The sequence below is a fragment of the Panthera leo genome, chromosome D1 (genome assembly GCF_018350215.1).
Source record: "Panthera leo isolate Ple1 chromosome D1, P.leo_Ple1_pat1.1, whole genome shotgun sequence".
In the NCBI taxonomy this organism is placed as follows: Eukaryota; Metazoa; Chordata; class Mammalia; order Carnivora; family Felidae; genus Panthera; species Panthera leo.
The window spans coordinates 39220757-39247185 of NC_056688.1; the positions used below are offsets into that span (position 1 = coordinate 39220757).

At 43.0% G+C, this 26429-nt stretch overlaps 1 protein-coding gene across 1 annotated transcript in view; it reads right to left on the bottom strand.

Annotated features, from left to right (window-relative positions):
• IZUMO1R (IZUMO1 receptor, JUNO) overlaps positions 1 to 20331 on the bottom strand; it is a 36918-nt gene extending 16587 nt beyond the window's left edge. The window contains exons 1-2 of the mRNA XM_042905697.1: positions 20181 to 20331; positions 6921 to 7070 (exon numbers count right to left, since the gene is read on the bottom strand). The gene's annotated coding sequence lies outside the window, so the exon portion shown is untranslated. The remainder of the gene's footprint in view (positions 1 to 6920; positions 7071 to 20180) is intronic.
• Positions 20332 to 26429: the final 6098 nt, after the last annotated feature.

Consider the following 26429-nt stretch of genomic DNA (forward strand, 5'->3'; position numbering starts at 1 on the left):
TAATTGCTTATATTTCTAAGGGATTGGTTGTAATAATTCCACTTTCATTCATGATTTTATCTATTTGGGTCATCTCCCTTTTCTTTTTGAGAAGCCTGGCTAGAGGTTTATCAATTTTGTTTTTTGTTTTTTGTTTTCAAAAAACCAACTCTTGGTTTCATTGATATGCTCTACTGTTTTTTGGATACTATATTGTTTATTTCTGCTCTGATTTTTATTATTTATCTTTCTTCTTCTCCTGGGTTTGGGATGTCTTTGCTGTTCTGCTTCTAGTTCCTTTAGGTGTGCTCTTAGATTTTGCATTTGGGATTTTTCTTGTTTCTTGAGATAGGCCTGGATTGCACTGTATTTTCCTCTCAGGACTGCCTTTGCTGCATCCCAAAGTGTTTGGATTGTTGTATTTTCATTTTCATTTGTTGCCATATATTTTTTAATTTCTTCTGTAATTGCCTGGTTGACCCATTAATTCTTTAGTAAGATGTTCTTTAACCTCCATGCTTTTGGAGATTTTCCAGACTTTTTCCTGTGGTTGCTTTCAAGTTTCATAGCATTGTTATCTGAAAGTGTACATGGTATGATCTCAATTCTTTTATACTTATTAAGGGCTGTTTTGTGACCCAGTATGTGATCTATCTTGGAGAATGTTCCATGCACACTTGAGAAGAAAGTGTATTCTGTTGCTTTGGGATGAAGAGTTCTAAATATATGTGTCAAGTCCATCTGATCCAATGTATCATTCAGGGCCATTGTTTCTTTACTGATTCTCTGTCTAGACGATCTATCCATTGTTGTAAGTGGAATATTAAAGTCCCCTGCAATTACCACATTCTTATCAATAAGGTTGCTTATGTTTGTGATTCATTGTTTTATATATTTGGGGGCTCCTGTATTCAGTGCATAGACATTTATAATTGTTGGCTCTTCCTGATGGATAGACCCTGTAATTATTATATAATGCCCTTCTTCATCTCTTGTTACAGCCTTTAATTTAAAGTCTAGTTTGTCTGATATAAGTATGGCTACTCCAGCTTTCTCTTGTGTAGCATGATAGATAGTTCTCCATCCCCTCACTTTCCATCTGAAGGTGTCCTCAGGTCTAAAATGAGTCTCTTATAGACAGCAAATAGATGGGTCTTGTTTTTTTTTTTAATCCATTCTGATACCCTATGTCTTTTGGTTGGAGCATTTAGTCCACTTACATTCAGTGTTATTATCGAAAGATATGGGTTTAGAGTCATTGTGTTATCTGTAGGTTTCATGCTTGTAGTGATGTCTCTGGTATTTTGTGGTCCTTGCAACATTTCACTCACAGAATCCCCCTTAGGATCTTTTGTAGGGCTGGTTTAGTGGTGATGAATTCCTTCAGTTTTTGTTTCTTTGGGAAAATCTTTATCTCTCCTATTCTGAATGACAGTCTTGCTGGATAAAGGATTCTCGGCTGCATATTTTTTCTCTTCATCACATTGAAGATTTCCTGCCATTCCTTTTTGTCGTGCCAAGTTTCAGTAGATAGGTCTGCTACTACCCTTATGTGTCTACCTTTGTATGTTAAGGCTTGTTTATCCTTAGCTGCTTTCAGAATTCTCTCTTTATCCTTGTATTTTGCCAATTTCTCTGATACGCAGAAGATCGATTCAAGTTACGTCTGAAGGGAGTTCTCTGTGTCTCTTGGATTTCAATGCCTGTTTCCTTCCCCAGATCAGGGAAGTTTTCTCAGCTATGATTTGTTCAAGAACACCTTCAGCCCCTTTCTCTCTCTCTCTCTTCTTCTGGAATTCCTATGATAACAGATAGTGTTCTGTTTGAATCACTTAGTTCTCTAATTCTCCCCCTCGTGATCATGGATTGTTTTATCTCTATTTTTTTCAGCTTTCTCTTTTTCCATAATTTTATCTTCTAATTGACCTAATCTCCCCTCTGCCTCTTCAATCGGCACGGTGGTCACCTCCATTTTATTTTGCACTTCATTTATAACATTTTTTAATTCATCACGGCTATTGTTTAGTCCCTTGATCTCTGCAGCAATAGATTCTCTGCTGTCTTCTATGCTTTTTTCAGGCCCAGTGATTAATTTTATGACTATTATTCTAAATTCTTGATCAGTTATGTTATTTATATCTGGTTAGTTAAAGGTCTAAACACTCCCCACTGCAAGAGGAACTCTGCAGAGCACTGACCAGTGAGAAAGAATATTCAAAACTCAACAGCAGAGTGCACACAGCACACACCAGAAACACTTCCTAAAGTGCCAGCCCTGGACAGTGTATGGCCCTTTTTAATATAGTAGTACTCTCAGATGCAGGAAACATAACAAGATTTTAAAACATGCAAAGGACAGAAACTTAGCCAATATGACAAGACCGAGGAATTCTCCCCAAAAGAAAGATCAAGAAGAAATCACAGCCAAGGGACTTGATCAAAACAGTTATAAGCAATATATATGAACAAGAATTTAGAACAGCAGTCATAAGACTAATAGCTGGCCTTGAAAAAAGTATAGAAGACACCAGAGAAACATTGCTTCAGAGGTCAAAGACCTAAAATAGTCAGGCTGAAATTTAAAAAAATGCTATAACTAAGATGTAATACTGACTGGATACAGTCACAATGGGAATTGAAGAAGAAGAAGAGAGAATAGGTGATATGGAACATAAAATTGTGGAAAATAATGAAGCTTAAAGAGAGGGAGAGGAAATTATTAGACAATGAGGGGAGACAAAGAACTTAGTGATTCCATAAAATGAAATAATATCCACAGCATTTGTATTTTAAATCATATAGGAAAGAAAAGAGGAATTACAAACCAAAAAATACAGTAATACTGGTTTTCATATTTGCCTAGGTAGTTACCTTTGCTGATGTTCTTCATTTCTTCATATGGTTTTGAGTTACTGTCTAGTGTCCTTTCATTTCATTCTGAAAGACTCCCTTTGGTATACCCTCTAAGGCAGGTCAACTAGCAATAAACTCCCTCAGTTTTTGTTCATCTGTGAATATCTTAATTTCTCTTTCACTTTTGGAGGATACTTTTGCCAGGCATAGAATTATTGGGTGAGAGGGTTTCTTTTTCTTTTTCTCACTACTTTAAATATGTTACCCCATTGTCCTCTGGCCTCTGTGGTTTCTGATGAGAAACGAGCTGTTATTATATTGAGGATCCTTTGCACATGACTAGTTGCTTCTCTGTTGCTGCTTTCAAGACTATATTTGTCTTTTGACAATTGGATTAACAATGTATCTCAGTGTGGATGCCTTTGACTTTATCCTACCTGAGCCTCATTGAACGTTTTGGAGGTGTAGATTCATGTTTTTTATCAGTTTGGGACTCTTGGGACATTAATTCTTCAACTTTTTTTTTTTCCTCTTTCTCTCTTTCCTCTCCTGTCTGAGATTCCCATAGTGTGCATGTTGGTACTTTTGATGATGTCCCACATGTCCCTTTAGGTCTGTTCACTTTTCTTCTTTCTTTTTTCTTTATGCTTTTCAGACTGGATAATTTTAATGGACCAATCTCCAAGTTACCCGATTCTCCTTCCTGTTGGATCTTCTGCTGAACATCTCTAGTGAATTTTTCATTTTAGCTATTGTACTTTCAAGCTCCAGAATTTTTATTTGGTTCATTTTATTATTGATTGATATTCTCTATTTGTTGAGACATCATTCTCCTGGTTTCCTTTAGTTCTTTGAACATCTTCAAGATAGTTGACTTGAGCATCTTCAAGATAATCTGTCTGTCTGGGCTTCCTCAGAGACCATTTCTGTCACTTTACTTTCTTTTTCCTGTGAATGCACCATAGTTTCCTGTTTCTTGGCGTGCTGCTAAATTTTTGTTGAAAACTTGACATTTTGAGTATTATAAAGTGATAACTCCAGAAATCATATTCTTTCCCCTTCCCATGATGTGCTATTGTTTCTTATTGTGAGTTACAATCATCTCCTTATTTAGTGACTTTTCCAAATGATTTTGCATACATTTCTTGTCATCTGTGGTCATGCAAGTCTCGCTTCCATTATCTCAGCATTCATCCAGGAACCTGAGAGATATTTCCTTAAGTGTTTGGAACCAAAAAGAAAACAAAACAGAAAAGACTTTGTGGTATTTGCAGTCTTTGCAGATTGTTTGTGAACTACAGTCCTTCAGTGCTTAGCCAGACCATCTACAACTGTCTTAACTCTCACAAAGAACCCAAAGATCAGATCACCTCACTTTTTCTGAGTATATATATTCAGACTTGGGCATGCATATTGACCTCCAGATTCCCTGGCTTACCTGGAAACCCTTCCAAGCCTTTTACCTTCAGTTATCTTCCTCCTCAGGCTACTCTTTCCCAAATTTTTGGTCTGTCATCTGCTTGTCCCATTCTCCATCCTTTGCCCCAGGTGACTATCAGTAGTAAAATGCCTTTACATCCTTTCAACAAATGCTGCCCAGAAGGCCATTCCATCCCTGAGAAAATTCCGAGAGGGTCAAAACAAAGGCAGCCTCTGAGCAAGTGAGTCAGGGAACCGACAGGTCAAAATGCACAACTACAGTTCTTTGATAACAAAGTTTGAATTGCCCCTCTGGCATCAGCAAACCGAACCACGAGGAATGGGAGTTAACCATCAACATGTCCATGGGCCAAGCTAGGGAATGGGGGGGATCGTAGGTGGGCAAGAAAAATGCCACATGCTTTTACTAAAATTAGCAGCAGCTGCTTCATTAAGCACTTCCCTGGTTTTTGCAAATCTTTTTTTTTTTTAATTACATTCCTCATTCTGATTATTTTTGCCAGCTTAATGTTTTCTTCAGTGGAGGGATAGATACTTGGGTCTCCCTACTATTTTTGGTGACACCTGCCCTCCAGTACCTAATACATATAGAGGCAGAGATTCTCTGATTGGAGCAGGGATAGGAGGCCTGGGGCTCCAGTCTCACAGGTAGCTAGCTATTCCACACTACCCCTCCTCACATTACCTGAGGCCTTTGTGGCACACAATTTAAAACCACCAGTACAAAGGATGGAGCATGAACTTTTGGGCTATACAGCCCTGCCTGCCTGCCTGCTTGCTCGCGTTTTCATTTTCTTTATGCATTCATTTATTCACTGCTCAACAAATATTTGTTGAAGGCCATGTGCTAGGCACAGGCTTGAACCTTGGCCCCATGGTTCACTAGTTGTGTGACTTTGACACCTTCTCAGTAAAATTTGTTTCTTCCCTGCTGGGGGAGGGCTAAACACAGCCTGGCTTCAAGAGTGGCTAGTTAATGACTGGGCTTAATACTGAACAGGCTTCCAATAGTTTCCACTAGCAACCACTATTGGATGTTTAAAATTATATGATTCAAGTCAGCAAAGAAAACTACATATACTTGAAATTTTCTCTGAGGTCAAACACTTCATCCATTATACAGATAGAGTAATGGCTAAAAGGGAAGCTTTGGAGCTAGACTGCCTTCATCCAAATCCCAGTTCTTCCTCTTATTTTTGGTGTGGCATTGACAAGTTGATGAATTTCTTTATACCTCAGCTTTCTTATCTGGAAAACAAGCATATTAATAGTACCCAGCTTGTCATACTCTTATAAGGTATAAATAAGGTAATCTACTTAAAATGCTTAGAACATTACTTCACATACAAAAAGTACTCAGTAAGTGTTGTCTATTATCATTTTCATCATTTTTGTTTCAATGGTACTCTAGATAGTGTTTCTAGAGCTCTGGAGAGTGGATCAGTAAAGCTTAGGCAAATTATTAAAAATCAAACCTTTGCAGGATGTGAGTAAGAGAAAAAGAGGAAAGAGCAACTCGATGGTGAACCCTTCGTGGACTCCTTTAGCCCTTACCACAAAGCAGGGGGATTACATCCTTGGGTCTTTCTCTGCCTTCTCTCTAGGGCTATGTCCAGTACATAATCATGAATGTGAAATGAATGGATGAAATGAATGTGAAATGGATGAGAAGTGAATGACTGTATAAGTGAATCATTGATAATGGAATGAACCAGTCATGTTTTCTGTCTTTGGCACTCAGTTTATCCTACTTCACCCGAACACCTATGTCTACTTATTTTAGTCTCTTCCAAATGAAGAATATGGGCAGTCATTGTACACTGCCCCCTCCTCCCTCCTCCACCCACCAGAAAGAGAATTCTCCACTTGTGACTGGGCTTTTTGGGCTTTGTGATTCTGTCCAAAGTACGCTGCACTTCATAGATCTGCCCCTTCACTTCCCTTCTCCAGGAGGGAACAGCAGGAACCCATCTGTCTGTCTTAGAGAAAGCTGATGTTACACCAGCAGGTTCTGGCAATGTCCTGATAAGAAACAACGATGGCCCTGATTTCCAGAAAGACTGGAGGACTGTCACAGGAACACTGGGACCTGCAGGAGCAGCAGGGCCAAATTTTCTTGCAAGAACTCTTGGATTCAAATTTCATGATAGAGCGAACTTCTGCGTGAGGCTAGAGAGTGTTAGCATATCTGCTGGGTATTTCTGTTCTGTGTTGACCCTGAGGTGAGCCCTGGTTTTCTGACACAGCATTGGCGTAAAGCACAACGGGATGAGATGGCGTGCGGTGTACAATTTCAGAAATCTTTCAGGAGTCACCTGGTATAGGGGCTTCCCTTCAGTTTCCTAGTGCACTGGAAGGGAAAGGAGGCTGTGCTTGAAGTTTGGTCAGACCAAGTAGGTAGCAACGGTTCAGCTGAGCATAGGACACAGTGAATTGGTTCCCCTCCCTCTCTCCACATGGCACTGGCCCAGGCTCCAAGCGAGGTCATGCTGCTGTTGTGTAATCTCTGCATCAGGAACGAAGTAAAGGGAAACAGGGGTCTGCCCATCTCCATTTCAGGATGTGTTTCATTTCTCTTCTTCCCAATATTTACCAGATTTAAATAGGTCGTTTTTCAGCCTATTGGCAATTCCCATCCTTATTCTTACCTCTCTCTCCACAATACTCTCCCAGATGCGTCCTTGGTACTGGCAGGGTCTCTTCCTGTAGAGACGATTTAGATGGGGTGGACAGCACTTCATTGATTCTTTGCAATTCCGTCGTCAAGCTCATTCTAACGCTACCTCCCATAGCTTCTTCTGTGGCAAAAAAGGAGAGCAAAATGGTGGTGCTGGTGGTGAGGTACAGGAAGGGAAAGAAAAAGCAATTTGGTCATTTCTAGAAATGCGATTATAGAAAATACAGGTGGCCGAAATCCACACTCCTAGCTTAAGGAATACTATCTTTCTCTAGAAAACTTCCACTCAGACGGCAAAAAAAAGATTCAAAGCAGGAACATTATTCCAGAGAATGCATGTAATGAGGGGCCATATAGCCCCAGAGGCAGTATTTGGGATTAGATATTGGAGGCTCGGGTTTCAGCTGTGGCCTTGCCATCAACTCGCTGTGTGACCTCAGGTAAATTACCCTTTCTGGGCCTCAGTTTGCTCAACTGTAAACTAGAGATAATAGTACCCATCTGGCAGTGCAGGAAGATTAAATGAGAGAATGTATATAAAGTGCCTAGAACAGGGCCTGGCACTGTGAACAGCCGCGTTATGGGTTCTAACCCCATTATTAATGGAGGATGAGGCCCGCTTTGAGGACCTCACTGCTGATGAAACTGAGGATGTGCTCTGGAACGTGTTCTTGGGGTCCAGCACAGAAGGTCTGCTTATGAACAGCCCTTGCTGGACAAACGTTTGAATTCAGTCATAAGGCGTCGACAGAATCGGGGGAAGCTCCCGGTTTTGGTGCTCGTGAAAGGTGTGCGCTTTGTGAAGAGTTCCCTGCTAGCTCTTTGGGTGTCTGCTTCATTCGCATTTATGTTCTGGGGAATCTCAAAATCCAAAAAGGAAGGTGTGGATGTGGCACGAATTACCGTGCTGCCCTTAAGTTGAAACCATTCTTGTGGTTTCTGACTTTGGCGGGGAAAGGGAAGATCCAGGGGTCTGCAGGAGCTTGGACCTGGGGTTCCAGCCAGAGAACACGAGCACAAAAGGTATGGGAATTAAATTTCTGAGGCCTAGGGAGTCAGGGAGAGGGATTATTGCCTGTACCTGGCCTTGCACCTGATGCAAAGTTGGTACTTGATATTTGTGCCTGAAAGAATGAATGAGAATAAGTCCTATGCTGGTGGGGGTGGGGGACACGCAGAAATCAGTACAGCTGAGTTGTGCTATTAATTTTATCACTTTCTAACTACTATATTTAATTATCTATAGGGCATGATCAACCAACTTTGGCAAAATAAATATATATCTATACATACATATATATATATATATATGTATATATAGATATATATTTAAAGTTTTTATTGATTTATTTTAAGAGAGTGAGAACAAGCTAGGGAGGGGCAGAGAGAGAGAGAGAGAGAGAATCCCAAGCAGCCTCTGCACTGTCAGTGCAACTCAACTGACTGAGCCGCTCAGGCCCCCCAACAATTTATATTTTATTGATAATGATGGGTATAATGTATTAAACACTACTTATAAGTCTGACACTGCACTAGGCACTTTATAAATATTCTTTTTTTAAACAATGTTTAAGCGTATTTATTTATTTTGAGAGAGAGAGAGAGAGAGAGCACGCGCATGCACACACAAGTGGGGGAGGGTCAGAGAGGGACAGAATTCCAAGCAGGCTCCGCACTGTTGGCATGGAGCCCAACACAGGGCTCGAACCCATGAACTGTTAGATCATGATTTGAGTTGAAACCAAGAGTCAGATGCTCAAATGACTAAGCCACCCAGGCGACCCTACAAATATTCTTAAATTTAATACCACAAGCTTGTGTCAAGTCAGACTTCTCTGGTTACTTGCCCTTTAGCCATACCTACCTCTTGCTTGGGAAAATGGTTCTGAGACTCCATTCCAATGTGGGTTACCTGTACCCGCACTTCTCTGGGGACACCAACTGGGTGTCCAACAATTCAACTCAGTTCTATCACCATCTGCCTGGATATAGTTTGGATCTCACAGGTTAAGTGTTCAGTCCCATATGACTACCCTCACCATGAGCCCCCCCCTCCTCACCATGAGTCCCCCCTCCCACTATCCCCCCCCCCCCCACTTCAGATGCCAGTTACATGGCCAGGTTACCTGTGCTTCTGACCAACTGGCTATAAATCAGTGATTCCTAGGACTCTCTTCTTGGGTTTGGTGGATTTGCCAGATTGGCTAACAGAACTCAGAGAAACATTTTATTTACTGTATTACCACTTTATTATGAAAGGATATAACTCCGGAAAAGCCAGGTGGGAGAGATGCATAGAGCAAGGTATGTGAGCCGAGTGCAGAACTCCCATGTCCTCCCCAGGCACACCATTCTCCCGGTGTCTCCTGATGTCCACATGTTCATCAACCCTGAAAGTCTCTGAACCCTGTACTCTTGGGTTTTTATGGGGGCTTCATTACATAGGCATGGCTGATTAAATTATTGGCCATTGTGATTGATTCCACCTCCAGCCTGTCTCCCCTCCCCTGAGGTCAGGGTGGGGGGCAGGGAGGTGGGGACTGGGAGAAGGGTGAGGAGTGAAAGTTCTAACCCTTTAATCAAAATCAGGCCCCATTGGCAACCATGGAGCAACCATGGCAAGATAGGCTCCATTGGCCAGCCCCCATCCTGAGGTGTTTTCCAAAAGTTGCCTCAGTAACATAACAAAGAGTGATAAACTCTCAACACAGGAAATTCCAAGGGTTTTGAGTTGTGTGCCAGAAATGGGGACAAAGACCAAATATGTATTTCTTATAATAAATCACAGTATCACATTAGGTAACTAAACCCTGACTTTTTTCCCCCTGAGCTGCAATGTGCCCAGCTCCAATATATGAATTCTGTTTGGTCTAAGCCAATAATATTCCCCAATTTCCCAGCTCCCTTGCTATGAATTGCCATATCTCCCAGTTCTGGCTAATAGGATCTAAAGGAAAGTCCAGAACAAAGACTACTGCGAAGCCTTCTATTTTCCTGTTAAAAGGAAAGATATAGGTACCTTGATATAAATGTGATATCTGGAGCCACAACAGCCATTTTATAAACATGAGGCAATAAGGATGAAATAAAGGCCAAAAGAATCTGGGAGATGTTATTGAGGTGCTGAAACTACACAGTCACCACTTCCAGAGCTCTTGCTAGGTGAGAGAAACTATTCCTTTTTTTTTAAACCACTGAGTCCGATTTCTTCACTTGCAACCAAATGATGAAATACATGATATAGATACTATCATTTTCAGTTTGGGATGAGAAGATAGATTAAAGTAACTAGCTCAAGGTCACACAACTCATAAATTGTGGTATGAAATTCACCTCTAGTTCTATCCAAATTTAAAGCCTGTCTTCTCAACCACTATCTTGTGTTGAAATTGTCAGCGTGGTTGATAGAAAGTATGTTTTTCAACAGCTAGGATCTCTAAAAAATAGAGTAACACAAGAAAAGAGAAGAAAAGAGGAAAAAGCAGGCTTCCCAGAACCTTTGCTGGGAAAGCCCAGGTCTTTCTGAATCTGGGCTGCTGATATCCAGTAAGAGGCCAGAATGACCCTGCAGACTCATTTGTTCTCATATCTGGGAGTTTTTCCCGCAGCTGAAGGAGACAGTTGCCCACATGGGATGAACTCAGAAAAGGAGAAGCTGGGATTGAGGTTTTGGTGTGCAAGGTCTGCTGGGTTGGCTGCCTAGAGTAGCCCTGGGAAGCTAGCCCAGGGACTGGACTGAGACCCAGCCTTAACGCTGACTTAGTAGGCATTGGACAGCCAGCTACACCCTCTGCACAGAGTCGGGGAGCATGGCAACTCAACACGGATGTGACAAGAACCAGAGACAGCCTCTTGTTTGCAGCATGCTTATATGATATATAAACAGAAAGAAGGGAGGATCTGCCTGAAAACCATACCTGAGAACGTGCAGGCAGTGACAACAGGGTTGTGGACCTGACTCAGGGGGTATGGGAGACAGCTGGGTCCTGCAGTCCCACTTTTTTGCCAGGAAATGAGGGCAAGGATACTTTCAACACCACCTATGTCTAGACATGGGAGAACAAAGATGAGTACAACGTGCCAGACTCTGAATTAGGTACTTTATGCATATTATTTCACTTAATCCTCCATATAATACAATGAGGTAATTATTAATATCGAGTTGTTAACTTAAAAAAATTATAGCTCAGACGAGTTAAAATTTGCAAGCTGCACAGCTAGAAAATGGTGACGTTGGAACTCAAGCCTAGGTCAGTGTTTCCAAAGCCCATGGCATGTGACTCCGACTCTCAGGAAGCTCAGGGTGAAAGGAATCAGTCGTAGTTTCTTCCTACACAGCAGAAAGAAGGCAATAATGGCTCATGGTTCTTTGTGTTCGAGCCCTGCAGGGAAGAGGATTGGTGACAGGTCTAGAATTAACTGTGCTTGGCAGCTGTCACCACCCTCGATGGCGGGTTAAGAACGCGAGTCCTGAAAATGTAGGTCAGGGGGAGGCACTGCCTTTTTCTGAGAGCATAGGACTCTGATTCAGGTGGTCAAGTACAGACACATTCTCCCTCTGTGTTTCTTCAGTGTCCAGGAGCTGTGACCCAGACCCGCGTCCCAGGACAGACTGGAGGTGGAGGCAGAAATGAGTGCTCATGTACACCTGCTCTAAGGATGAGAGCAGAGGCTGATGGGAAGTAGGCCACAGAACAGACCCCCAACTGGACACAACTGAGGTAGGGGTAGTCCCTGAGTGATTTTTATGCTTTGTTGATCAGATTCTTTATGGCTCTGGGTTCATTAAACAAATTCTCCATTCTATGTCACCGAGTCCCTGGGTGGGCTTGGACCCGAGACCACACGGCCAAAGCACCTAAGATAGACCACGTGTCCTTCCCAGGCAGGCCCTGGGATGCCCACCTTTCCTGAGCAATGTCTACGGCAGTTCATTTCTCACCACAAGGGCTTGGCTGTGTTGCTCTCACTTTTCCTTCACCACATCCCTGCCTTGCAGGCCTTCCTTCCAGTCCATTTGGAGCCACTCTGTTCACTGCCCTAAACTCCACACCAGCTCTCCTACTGCTCCCACACCCTCTCCTGCCTTACAGGCAGATCCGTTCTTCTCTGCCCCTCACTGCTCACCTCTAACCTAATGCCTCCTCAGAGTCCCTTCCAGATCAGAGCTGATCTTTCACAGTGCCCCTCGTTCTTTCTCACCCCACCCCATTCTGAAGTGGACCCCCTTCCACCCTCCATCTTTCCCCATGACTTTCCTGCTCCCAGAGTTCTAGAGCTATGGAGGGGCAGCTTCAGGTAGTCTGGGAGAGAATGACGAAAGAGATTGGAAGGGATCAGGCAAAACAGACCTCTGGACACATCTTTTCAGGGATCATTGTTGCCCACGATGGTTAGATCCCAACATACTATTAGATATGGGCTATAAGAGGGGTTGAACCACTCAAACATGTTTTTTGTGTATAGACAAGTATGCACTTTTTTTTTTTAATGTTTATTTTCAGAGAGAGAGAGGGAGAGCAAGTGGGGCAGGGGCAGAGAGAGAGGGAGACAGGATCAGAGGTGGGCTCTGAGCTGATAAGAGAGCCCATGCAGGGCTTGAACTCATGAACTACGAGATCGTGACCTGAGCCAAAGCTGGTTGTTTAACCAACGGAGCCACCTAGGTGCCCCAAGTGTGTACTTTCTTAAGCACTTTTTCACAGCACCTTCTAAAATATTTATATACTACTTTAAAAATTAAAAGTCAACTTACAGCAATAAAAAAAGCAGAAAGGGCAACACAGTATATTTCTAGAGGCTTATTTTATATCATACCGCTATTAAAATATCCAGATGCACAATTATAGGACCAAAATCTTCTCAGTGTATATTGAAGAAAATGGCTCCCAGCTGCACCATTTCACACTCTTTGCACAAAATTCAGGATCCCGAAGCCCTGACATCAGGTCTTTTATGCAACATTTGCACTTAGTGTGAGCCACTCTGACCGTGCCGGTTAGAAGTAGCATTATTACAGTTTTTTAAAAAAAAAATTATGATTAAAATAAACCTTATACTTATAAGGCAATGTTCAAAGTAGTGCAAATTGAGTCAAGTAAAAAAACTCATTTCTTAAACTCCACTGCCCCACCAACCAGTCTTACTTTCTAGAGGCAAGTGCTTTTAACCATTTCTAACTTTATTTTTTGTTTGGCTTTTACCATAATTGTCAAGGAGTCTTACATTCTTTGCCTGCCGTCAAAGATGGCAACTTTCTGTCACTTGCACTCTCCCTCCACAGTGTCCCATGACCTGCTCCCCAAGGGCAGGAAACCTGCCTGTCAGCACTGTAGACATGCTCAGCATCGTCTCTCAAGACCCAGGGCAATATGTAGCGTGTGGAGGGCGTGTGGTAAGTCACTGTAGAGTGAACTACACAATATACTCAAATTTCAGTTCAGTAAACTTGAGATGGTCCCTGCAGGAGGAGCAGTCAGAGCTGATGCAACATCTTCCACTTTTTCCTTGTCAGTTGCAGACTACCATTTTTGCAAAGTTCAGCTGTTTGCATTCTTTTGTGTGCCTATAATTATATCTCATGTTTTGTCTACAGATTGACTCTAAAAAATAAAACATCACCACCCATATGATAGTTATATATTTTTCACTTACTGTAGAACCAAATACAGTGAAATCCTATGTCACTAATCCTGCTCAGTTCAAAGAATATTCGAGCCCGTGGAGCAATTAAATTCTCTCACGTTCCAGCCTTGCTCAAAACCATGCCATTTTAGTTTGCTCTCTGTCTTTGCACTGGGATTTTTCTCACATTTGCTTGTTTCCTTTCCTTGGAGTTTCTAATTGTTTCCTTGTTTCTTGTTGAGAGAAATAAATGCCTTTTTAATTCCTGGATATTTCTAGGTTTTTAATACTATCTGATGAGCGAAATCCTTTTTTTTTTTTTTTTTTTTCTTGGAGATATTCATCTTAAGTCCTTTGACTTCAGTTTCTAATTTGGGCCAATTGTTTTATAAACTCCCTGTACAATTGTCATCTGATTTGCCTTTTCGTTGTTTCCATGGAATAAATCTTTCTGATATTGTAGATAATCCTCCAATCCACATTGTTCTTAAATTCTTCTTTTTTTAGCTTCATTTTTCAATTTCCGAATAAATTCCCAAGTCATTATTTTCTCAGCAAGACTATGGGAGATAAACTCTTTGACCTCTTGTAGTTCTGAAATGAATTTGGTCCCCATGGTGACTGACTGCGCAGGAAATGGCTTCAAGGGACCCTCACATGTAGATCTGCTGGAGGGCAGGATGCCTAGGAGACTGACTTTGGGAGACTAACCTCGGATTCATCCTGTCTCGCAGTGAACGTTCTGGAACAGGCTGGAGTTGTAATTAGTTACTTGCTCCTATTGGGCTGGCAGAGTGTGGATAAGGATTCGATACAAAAACACACCGGGGGCAGCTGGGTGGACCAGTTGGTTATGCGTCTGACTCTCAGTTTCGGCTCAGGTTCTCATAGTTCATGAGTTCAAACCCCATAATGGGCTCTGTCCTTCAGATTTTCTGTCTCCCTCTCTCTCTCTTTCTCTCTCAAAAATAAATAAACATTAAACACACACACATGCACACACACCCCAAACAGCTTCTTGAATGGAATGTTTACCTGAGCCAGGTAGGACAGCAGCGACTGTGAGCCTTCAGGGAGATGTGAAAGCCAGAGGTTTTGCACTCTGACTGGGTGTGCTGCTGCTCTGTGCTCTGTATGGCTGTAATTGTATCTTCTAACTACACGGAAGGATCCGGATGTCTGCCTGTGTCTCTTGCCTCTCTCCATCCATCCTTTGGGACAGCCAAGCCAGTGGGCATAGTGTCATTTTCTCAATATTTCCCAGGTGCTGCTAGATCATATTGTAATTTCCAATATCAATGCTACAATGTCGGCAGTCAATCTAATTTTTGTCCCTTTGTAGTTGACCAACTTTATGTGTGCTTTACTTTTTTTTAGTGGTGGCTTTTAAGAGTATCTATTCTTAGTGAAATTTTATACTGATGTATTTGTGTACATATCTTTTTTCATTCTTCTTCTAGCTTTGGGGGAACACATTTCATTCTGAAGGTGTGAAGTTTTGGGGGGGACTCTGGAAAATTTATATATTTTTTTATTTCTCAATTATGTCCTCTTTCATGTACTGGATTCAGTTTTTCTGGGATGGATGTTGGACACCTGGATGCCTGGTTTGATGCTTTGTGTCTTTTCTCTCATGTTTTGTATCCTTTTTCTTTCATTCCATGTCTTTTTTATGTTTGTTTGTTTGTTTGTTTGTTTGTTTAGAAAGAGAGAGAAGGGGCGGGGGGGGGAGAGAGAGAGAGAAAGAATCCCAAGCAGACTCTGCACCGTCAGTGCACAGCCAGACATGGGAATCAAACTCACGAACTTTGAGATCATGACCTGAGCCGAAATCAAGAGTCAGATGCCCAACAAATGAGCCACCCAGGTGTCCCTGTTGTTCCATGTTCTTGACAGTTTCCTTAATTTTATCATTGAGCCCCTACTTTTAAATTTTTATTGCAGAAATCACATTTTTAATTTCCAATCAATTATTTTCTCAATGTCCTCTGTATTAGCAGCCTATTCATGTTCCATTGATGTAATAGCTTCTCAAATATCTGATCATATTAATAAAAACTTTTACATTTTCCCTCTTTTCTTGAGTATTCTGTTTCCTCTAAAGTCCAATTTTTTCTTTTTTAGAATTTGTTTTGGACGAGTTTCTTGTTTTGTTTTCTCATCTACTCTCCGCTTTTAACCTATTGATTTTTTTTTTTCATAAAGCTTACGATCCTGGGTTTCCTTTTGTATTTAGGAAAGATTGGGTCAGTTAACAGAGATGCTGGCAGAGGCATCCTCTGCCATTTCTCCAGTGCATATGTTCCCAAGTGAAAAGGGTTGTCTGTGAGCTCTGTGTACTTGTGTAGAGTACATTTAGTGAATTACTATGTTTGTTGGAAGCAGACAGGCAGGGTCACCCCTCACCCCCATCTCCATCTTTGCAGATAAATGAAGAGAAATTTACCCTGAGGTGGGCAGCAGACTCCCACCCGAGAGCCCTGGCCTCTCCATGCAGACTCTTCCTTGTAGAGCAGGTCTCAGGTTTCACGCTGGCGGAAAATGCTGCTACCTACCCATTGTTCTGTGTGCTGAGGAGCTGGTAGTAGAAACAGAAAACTGGTGTTGAGTAACCAACTCAGCTATTCAGTAGGTTAACTGTAAGACATACCCCTTCTGGTCAGTTATATCCTACCGAGGAGAAGGCAGTAGGGGATGGACTTTGGGGATTCATGTGTGTGCACACGTAAAAAGAGAGAGAGAGAGGAGGTAGAGAGGTAGGGTGGTACCGGTAGGTGAATGATTTACTGGTATTGATTATGTATCTGTCTCTTGACTAAACCATAAACATTTAAAGGCAGAGATGTCTTTAGTGTTCGGAAGTAGGCTGAAGAGAGAGATTAGGCTGCAGAGATGTAATATTAGGAACTGAAGAGGTAGATGAGGCCACGGAGAAAGAGTCCGAGAGAAGAGGGCAAGGACAGAGCCTTGGACTGTTCAGTCAGCAGATCTTTACCAAGTACATTATTAGAAGGCCAAAAATATACTCTGGAGTAGACAGCCCAGCTCTGCCATTTACCAGTGGTATAGCCTAGGACAAGCATCTTGAACTCTCTGTGCCTTAGTTTCCTTATCTATAAAATATAATATTAACACTGAGAATTGTTTTTCTCTTGTGTCATTTGTTATGTTCCTTTTTTTTTTTTTTAACATGAAATTTATTGTCAAATTGGTTTCCATACAACACCCAGTGCTCATCCCAACAGGTGCCCTCCTCAATGCCCATCACCCACTTTCCCCTCCCTCCCACCCCCCATCAACCCTCAGTTTATTCTCAGTTTTTAAGAGTCTCTTATGGTTTGCCTCCTTCCCTCTCTGTAACTTTTTTTCCCCCTTCCCCTCCCCCATGGTCTTCTGTTAAGTTTCTCCAACACTGAGAATTTTAAAAGTGAATAGACGTGGGGTGCCTGGGTGGCTCAGTTGGTTAAGCGTCCAGCTTTGGCTCAGGTCATGAGCTTGCGGTTCAGGGGTTCAAGCCCCACATTGGACTCTGTGCTGACAGCTCAGAGCCTGGAGCCTGCTTCAGATTCTGTGTCCCCCTTTCTCTCTGCCCTTCCCCCATTCAGTCTCTGTCTCTGTCTCTCTCAAAAACAAATAAACATTAAAAAAAATTAAGTTAATAGATGTGAAGAATTTAGAGTACACATGACACACTCGGAGTGCAACGTGTCTTAGTTGTTGTTATTATATGAGAGTTAGCTGTTCCTGTTGTACTTGCTGCCAGAAGGGCTGGGCACAGAGCTAGAAGCTGTTAATACAATGATGAGTTCCATACACCTTTCCTCTTAACAAGGAATCCAGTGGTGGAGACAGCAAGTAAGCGGCCTATTACTATATCCTGATCTGTGGTACAGTGGAGACAGATGCCTGCAGAGGAGAGCGTACTTCCGGGGTATCAGGAACCATTTCCTGCTGGGCGTGGAATCCCCTCCCTATTTTCTCCTGCCTGTGCTTTTGCCTTGGCCCACACACACGAGTCTCGCTGGATTTCTCTGGAATCCCTGAGGCCTAAAGAAGTTGGACATCCAGGTTTCTTACCAGCCCTCCAGACTGTAAGATCCTTTTGCCAGGGCTTGGTAACCCAAGGCTTTGCCTTCCGAGCTCTCAAGCTGCCCTTCGACTGACCAACCTCGGAATTCAGTCTTGCTCAGGATGTAGCCACTCCCTTCCCTGCCCTGGTTTCGTTTTCTTTTATCCAAACTAACCATTTGTATCTTCCATTGAAATGAAGGCTTCTGGCTGGGCCCATCCTTGTGGAAACTTAGAGGAGATTAACAGGCACCATTGCCATATTTTGGTTCTCATTTTCTGATTTGATTAAAAACTCACATTTCCGCTCTTTACCTTGCTGGTGCAAAGGAGGGTGGGTGAATTCAATAGTTTGTTAGCAGCTTACATATAACATATATGTCTGATTTGTAGGCATTGCTCTATGGTTGTGTCAACATCCTGTTTGCTGGTTTGGAGTAAAAAACATACATGAATTTGTATAGAGGCTAATGATAGATGAAAATGGCTGACTCTTCATGTTTCCCTGTTAGCTGATGGAACAGGACAGGGTGCCATCTTTGAGTGGTCCTGATACCACTCTTCCCAGGGCTAAGTCTGTGTGCCCCAAAATGACAAGCTCCCCAAGGCAGAGAGGAGTCAGTGGGCAGTCTTAGAGGCTGTGACCCCAGCCTGGGCAGTGGGCTAGAATGAGAGAATTATTGTGTCTGTGCCTTTTACTTTGCCCCTATTTTTCAAAGCAGGTGTATTGACGTACAATTTACGTACAATAAAATTCATCAATTTTATGTGCAGTTCTGTGCATTTTGACACATACAGTCATGCAGCCATCAGTATAATTGAGATATAGAACAGCGGTGTCACCGCCCCCCTTGAATTCTCTGGTGCCACTTTGTGGCCCTCCCCTCTTCCCACCCTCTCACCTCTGATCTGTTTTCTGCCCTTATGGTTTTGCACTTTCCGGCATGTCATATTATGTAGCCTTTGAATCTGGCTGTTTTCTCTCAGGCCAGTACATTTGAGGTTCATCCATGTTGGTGTCTGTCGCTAATTTTTACGATCATTCCTCAAGGTAGGAGTTATCTTAATTTTATAGATGAGGTTCTTGAGGCCAGAAAGGAGTCATGGTGTTGCAGGGAAGGAAAGACTTTCCCTCTACTGTCCTCGTCTAGGTCTGGGAGAAAAGGAATATACAATTATTCATTTTCAGTATTATGTGCAGAGGGATGTCATACACAGAAAAGTGAATGCCCCCAGACGTGGTGAGATTTCAGAATTGACATGCCATCTGAATAAGGGAAGTGGGAGGTGAGTGAGTGGTTTTTAGGGAAGATGAATGGGCCACCGAGCAAAATAGGTGGGGGAGATATGACGGTTTGTGACAAAGTTGGCCTGGATGTGGCATCTACTTCTAATCTCCTTTCCTGTGAAAGGGGTCCATCTCCTCTGGTTGATGGAACCCCAGGGGAGGGGATTTATAACAGGTGAGTTCCTGTTGGAGGCTCTGTCTTTAGGCAGATAAGGGTGTACAGAGAAAAGTATCTCTCTGCACGTGTTATTTTTCAAGTGCCTTGAGCTCAAAATAATCACTATACCAAGTGGCACGTCCTGAGCTTCCTCAGTGCACTAAAGCTCCCCCCCTCCCCCGCTCATGGGGCTGGACCTGAGTCCAGATCTGTGTGCTGTCAGAGCCCACGCTCCCTCTGCTATCCCCCTGACAGAGGCAGTCCTGGCCAGGGAGGCTCTCTAAGAGAGGGGAAGATGTGAGGAGGAGCTGCATGGTGAAGACCGTGCATCTGAGGGAAGAGATAGCCCCTTCTGTCACCTCCTTCCCTCCATGAACCTGTCTGGGTATCAGCATGTTTGAATTCCATGTGAACCTCAGAGCTAGGAATGTTCCTGTAACAGCATGTGGAGAATCTCTCTCCCTGTGCCTTAGAGGAGATCTTCCATGGATGTGTCTGTATGTCCTACTTATTTTTATACTGAGGAAACTTATCTTCTGGAAGAAGGCTTTCCGGGGAAAGACTTGGGTAGATCATGGTGGACAGAGCAGAGTCCCTGAGCTAGGAAAAGAACAGAGGCATGTATTACCAGGTACTGTGCTTCCCTTCCTTTTAAATTTTTTTTATGTTTATTTGTTTTTGAGACAGCACGAGCGAGGGATGGGCATAGAGAGAGAGGGAGACACAGAATCTGAAGCAGGCTCCAGGCTCTGATCTGTCAGCACAGAACCTGATGTGGGGCTTGAACCTACGAATCATGAGATCATGACTTGAGCCGAAGTCGGATGCTCAAACGACTGAGCCACCCAGGTGCCCCCATTCCCTTCCTTTTTAACAAGTGCTTGGTTTTTTTTTAATTGATATAGAACAGATTCCATCTTTGTATTCATTATCTATTATTGCATAACAAATTACCCCAAAACTTAGTAGCTTAAAATTATAGATATTTATGATCTCACAGTTTCTGTGGCCAAGGAATCCAGGCACAGTGTAGATGGGTGGTTCTGATTCAGGGTCTTTTCCAAGGCTGCAATCAAGATAACAGCAAGGCTTACCAGAGAAGGATCTGCTTCAAGTTTATTGGCTGTTGCCAGGCCCCGGGGTCCTTACTGGCTGTGTGTCGGAAGCTAAGTTCCTTGCCATGTTGCCCTCTCCTTAGGGTAAGTTCACAGCAGACCAGCCAGCCTCTCCCAGAGTGAGAGCAAGAGAAAGACAGAGTATCCTGAAAGCCACAGTTTCTCATAACCCAACCTCAGAAGTGATAAACTGTCACTTGTGCTGTATCTGTTTGTGGGAAGTTGGTCATTAGGTCTGGCCCACACACCAGGGGAGGGCACTGCACAAGGGTGTGAATACCAGGAATTGAGGACCCTCCTAAAGGCAGCCTGCCACAAGTAATAATGTTAGTACAGTTTAATGCACTTTAAATCTTAAGGATTTAAGTCAATGAGTTTTGACAACTTAATACACCATGTAACCATCACTCAAAATAAGACAGACCATTTCCATCATCTTAGAAAGCGTCTAATGACCCTTTTTAGTGAATTCACCCCACTCCTGCCATCCCCCCCCCCCCACACACACATCCTGACAACCGCTTTCTTATTTCCATCACCATGGATTCATTTTTCTGCTGGTGGACTTCGTCATTCAGTCATTCAGTCTGATTTTTAATTCCTGTTCTTTCCTCCTTGCTTAGTTGCATGGAAATAAACAAAGACCACCCACATGAGGACAGGTAAAGGCTATTTATTCAGGACTTGCTCTAACGGTAGAGTCAGCCCCCATCACTTGCATTTGGGCAGAGACTCAAAGGCAGCGAGGGAGTGAAAAAGCTTTATAGTGAGAAAAAAGGGCAAGCGTCAGGTGTGCGCCTATTGGAGGCAGTTTGCATGGGGAAGCAGGAGGTGGGATAACCAGAGCTGAGCGTCCTGCGTAATTGGTGAGGGGAACATATCTGGCCATGTCTGGGTGATCCTGAGTCGGAAGTGAGGGCAAAACTTAGTGAAGCTATCAGTTACTGATCAAATCTGATCGGGGCCTATTGCTACAGAGGTTGTGATTTGATTTCATTGACTGGTTGCTAGCTGATGGTTTGGCTTCCCAGACTTATTGCCACGGTTTGTGGGTCAGAGTCACTGCTCTGAGGGCATCTCTGGGGCAGCTGCCCAACAGAATGAAAACAGGCCGTCCTCAACTTCTTCTTGAGCTCCTCGTCTCTTCTCTCCCAAGGTGCTCTGTACTCTACCTCCCCACCCGCACCTCAGTGCTGGCCGTCCTCCCCCTCAGCAACTGGTGTTTGTCCATCCAGACCCCTGGTAACAGAGCTGGTTTTACCCTGCAACCCTGGCCTTACGTCTCAGGCTGACATGACTCTCCCCACCCCCCACACACCCCTTTTTCTCTACAGAACCTTCAGTCCCCATCTAGCTTTGAGCAGAAAAAAGGCTAGCTGCGTATGCTATTTTATAGGATTCTCAAATTATTTCCGAAAAATTTCACTTCCACAAAAAGATTTTAAACTCAAAATCAAAGTCCCGATCTATTTCCAGGAGGGACTAGCCTACAGTTGTGTGTACAGTAGACAGTTGTATTTTTCTGTGAAATGAGGTTATCTCTCAAATACATGGGCATGCAAATGATACCCTGTTTCAAAGGAGATGTTTGAAATGCTGCATACTGAGTGCCCAGAATGATCTGGGACACAGCAAGTACCCCGTAAGTGGTGGCTATTGTTGGATCAGTTGAAACCCAGGCATTATGTCGTCCAGACCAATATTTCTTCTAGATTTTAGCAAGTGCCCAAGTGATGGAGCCACTCAGAACTCTTCAAATTTTGACATAGATGTGCTGAGTGATTGGCTTCACTGATTGGCTACTAATTGCAATCTCTGCTCAGGAAATGAACATTTTGACCAGTGAATTTTGCAAGGCCAATTACCATGGGAATGTTATGTCAACATGACCTCCAAGAAAATGATAGTACCTGAGTCCTTCAGAGTACTAATGGTGTGACAGTCAGGACTCCATCAGCTGTATCAGCATGCCTGTGGACCTCCTTCCAGGCCAACGCCTAACTTACTGAAAGACCTGACTGGCTGGGGTTGACCCTTCTCCACCCTTCATGCCCCCTGGCTCTTCTAAGAGGGCTGTGGGGACCTGCAGTTCTGGACAGTGTGCCACATGGCCTGTTCTGCGACTCAGCAGGAGGGACGCATGCTTGGTGTTTTGTCATCACAGGAAACAACAACTCTCAGATGTTGCAGTGTGGCCAGTGCAGAGAGAATGCAGAATTTCCCAAATCCCATGTCCTTTGGTCTCTTCTGGTATGAAGAATGGACAGTTGTCAGATTGCAAGGGACAGGGTGATATTAGGTACAGGGCATAGAGATCCAGGAGAAGAAAGATCATCCGAGGGCTCAGAGTCAATCTAAGTGGCTTTGAGCCCTCCCCTGATAGAATATCTTCTATTGTGCTGGGAGAGGTTGCAGATGAAATTTTGGAATGTTTGTTGGGGCATCGGGGAGAGTGGGTGGAAGAGAAGTTTAAGACAAGGGAGGCCAGTGTTAGCCCATATATTTTGGGCATGGTGACATCAGCTGCTCTAACAGATAAATGCTGCAGTCTCAGTGGCTTAATACTGATTGTGTTACCTCTCCCTATGGCTCAGTCTGCTGTGAGTGGCATGGCTTAGCAGCCTTCCACACCAGCACTTGGGGACCCAGTCTCTATCCAGCTCGTGATCCACTCTCCTCATGGGGGGCAGAGTTTTTCCTGTTCAACTGGTAGATGGGGACAGAAACTATAGGAGAGGTAGACCTGCTTCTTATCAGAGTCTTCCCAGAAATGACACACAGCACTTCTGGCCATATTTCCTTGGCTGGAGCTCAGTCACACGGCCACACCTGACAGCAAGAGAGCTGGGGAATGTGGTCTGTGTCCCCAGAGGACAGGGAAGGGGACTTGATAGGACAAAACAGCAAACCAAAACGTAAAGTTAACTGAAGTAAAGACTCCAGAACACCGCCAGACCAAGCCATACTCCTCCTGAACTACTGGATTTATTTATTTCCAATGAAATTCTGAACCTTCTCGCGGATTCTTTTTCTGTCTTCACTTTAGCTACTGCAAAGCTCAGCTGCACAACTGTACAGTGTGTGCTTCTACGTATAATCTTTTTCTTCTGGCCTTCTATTTATTTTTTTGTAATAAATCTACATTTATTTCCCCCTTTCTTGGGTTTCTTTATTTATTTTGGAAAGATGGATTTGCATATGAAGCAGATGCTTTTGGGCTCCCGCTTTCAGGGTAAGCTCACCCCAAGGTTCAAAGTCTGGTTGTTTGTTCAGGCTCTTACAGATTTGTTCTGGGATCTTTGGGGATCTAATTTCATAAAATGATAGAAAAGGCTTTTGCAGTTCTGTGTGGTTCGGAGGAGAAAGGGGCAACAATGGATGAGAGAGCTGTGTGCCCTGGTGTAAGGACGACAGTCAGAAATGATACCCATGGAGGGAGTGGTGTAGTCTGGCCCCAGCCTCGATAGAAGCCTCTGTGGAAATACGCAGGGCCCCAGGCTGCTGGGATGGGCTCAGGACAACTTTGTAAAAAGGTGCAACCATTTAGGACAAGGACCTAAATCCTTTCCATGGCCACAAACCACAGCGTTGACCATAGAAATGCAGGGAGTGTACCAGTGGCCAGTACTCTCAGGGTGTCACCGGCCACAGAGACAATAAGATGCGGCTCAAGAGTGAGAACATGGTCCTCCTCCCTGTTGGGGAAACCTCTCAGAAAGCGCTCTTAGGTTTACTGTTGTCTGGTCTGGTTTTGGAAGTTGCCCATAATCAGGTAGGGAGAGGCTGCCGTTGTAGATAGGAGATTAATGCTGGTGTGCACGTAACCTCCTCATGCTATCAAGCTGATGAGATGCGTGGGACATTCCACTTTCATTCACTGTTGTAAGTTACTTCAAATCTCTTCAAAATGAGATGAAGCTTGTTACAAGTTGCATGTCTCTCCCAAATGATAGGAAGTCCTAGCCCCTCCCCCCAGTAAATGTGACTTCTATGATGTAATTAAAGGGTTTGTAAAAAGAAGAAGAAAGACTGCCCAGACAAGCTCCTTCCCAAATTAGAAATGAGTACCTGTGTTTCATTCCTCTGGAGTCTGGCATGAAATCTCTGCGCCCAGTTTGCTTGCTGCATTTCAAATACTAGAGTGAGTATTAGGCATTCAGGAACACAATAGGGAAAGCAAGATACTTCTATTAGACCAGCTGCTGAGAAAGAGGGTGTCTCTCACTCCTTCCTGTACCGTCACCACGTGGTCCCTGACATGGAATAGTTGCTTAATAATGGCATGATTAATTTATCTGTTATGCCTCTTCTACTAGGATCCAAGTTCCTTGAAAGTGGGCACCATATTGTATTTTCTTTGCAGTTAGCTCTGGCGGTTATTGTTTTTATATCTCCAGTATGCTTTCATTTCTCCCTTCTTAAGGGGGTGTCTTTTTCTTTGGGGATCTCTTCCTCACTCTGTGTGGTCCTGGTAGGCTTTACTTATGATTTCCCCCATTCACAGGGGTAGGCATGTGACCCACCCAGGGCAAACCATAATTCGATACTCCTTCAAAGCCCTGGATTAGCCCAAAGATGAACATATGATTCAAGGTCAGCCATCAGAGTGCTTCATTAAATTCTCTGGATTGGAAGGGAAAGGGTAGCCATTTTTTCTTGGATTCTGAGCTGAAAGAACATTGATTTTGGGCTGCAGCAGCCTAATTCCCTGATACCAACCTATCTGAAGGAAAAAGAGTGAGGACAAGACAGAAGGAGAATTGAACAGTGATATGTAGGGTAAGGAGGCTTGTGTCCTCTATTCCAGTTTCTGAGTAAGTCCTTAGCTCTTACACCTCACCCCTTTATTCTATCACTTCCCCATGACTACTGCAAGCTTTGTAATTCAGTAAGTCCTATTTTTTTTTGTTAAGTTAGTTTGAGTTGAGTTACATGCTGAAGTACCCGTGTTTGCACATGTACAATGCCCACTGCAAATATTAATGGCAAGTGTTTATACATGCTTAATATGTACCTGCCATTATTGAAATGCTTTATGTATATTAATTCATTAAAAAATAATGCCATTTAAGTTGTGTTATGGCCACTACTCTTTTAGGGATTAGAAAACCGAGGTATAGAGAGTCCAGAGAACTAGTAAATAACAAAGCTAGGATCTAAAACCAGGAAGGCTGGCTCCAGAATATGTGTTCTTAACAGCTATTCTATTTTGCTTCTTAAATATCAGGTAGTTACTGATTTTTCCACAGAGTGAATGAGTGGCAGAAAAGGAAAAATAGGAAAACCATATTGGTTTCATGGCTGTTAAGGGGGGGAACTAATGCTATATGCCACACATGAGGTCAGAGGAACCCTCCTGCACTAAGACTAGAAGGACCAAATGTCCATCAGTAGGAACTGAATACCCTAGTACCCAGCCTGTGTTCTGTAAATACCATTTCTGTAAATGACACCATACGGATGCAATCAGCAAAATCAAGACTGTGAGAAACTCGACAGGATGAGCAGCTTGTTCTCTTCAACAAATAATTGCAAGTGGAGGGAAAAAGGAGGTGGGAGGGTATTGCTGAGTCAAGGAGACTTGTAAGATATAAAATTAAATAACCACGAACGGGTCTTAGTTGGAATCTGACTCAAGCATGCCAAATTAACAAAAAGATGATTCATTGGCAGAATACTTACTGTTATTAAGGAATTATGATGAATATTTAGGCATGATAAATATATTAGTTATTTTTTAGAGTCCTTATGTTTTAGAGATACGTACTGAAATATTTGTGAATGAAATGATATGTCGTCTGGAATTTTCTTCAAAATTATTCATGGAATGAGAAAGAAGTATGTGGGAATATAAATGAAACAAGATCAGCCATGAATTGAAAATTGTTGAAGCTGGGGAGTGGGTACGTGGATCCGTAATACTATTCTCTCTACTTCTATCTATATGTTTGTTTTCTGTAGTAAACAATTAAAAAATATATTCCCACATCAGTCAGGACTGGCTTGGGAAAAGGGCACAACAGAGGCTGCATACTGGTGGAATGGACATCAGTATGGCCGATTATAAGGGGTTGTAGACCTGGGGCAAGAGCCAGGGCAACATGGAAACTGGGACTTAGCGTGGAAACTTGCATCCATGGATGATTGTCTAATCCTTCGCTTCTGTGCTTACACATTTTCTCCCATGCACCTACTTAACAATCCACCCCTTATTCCAGGCACTACTTT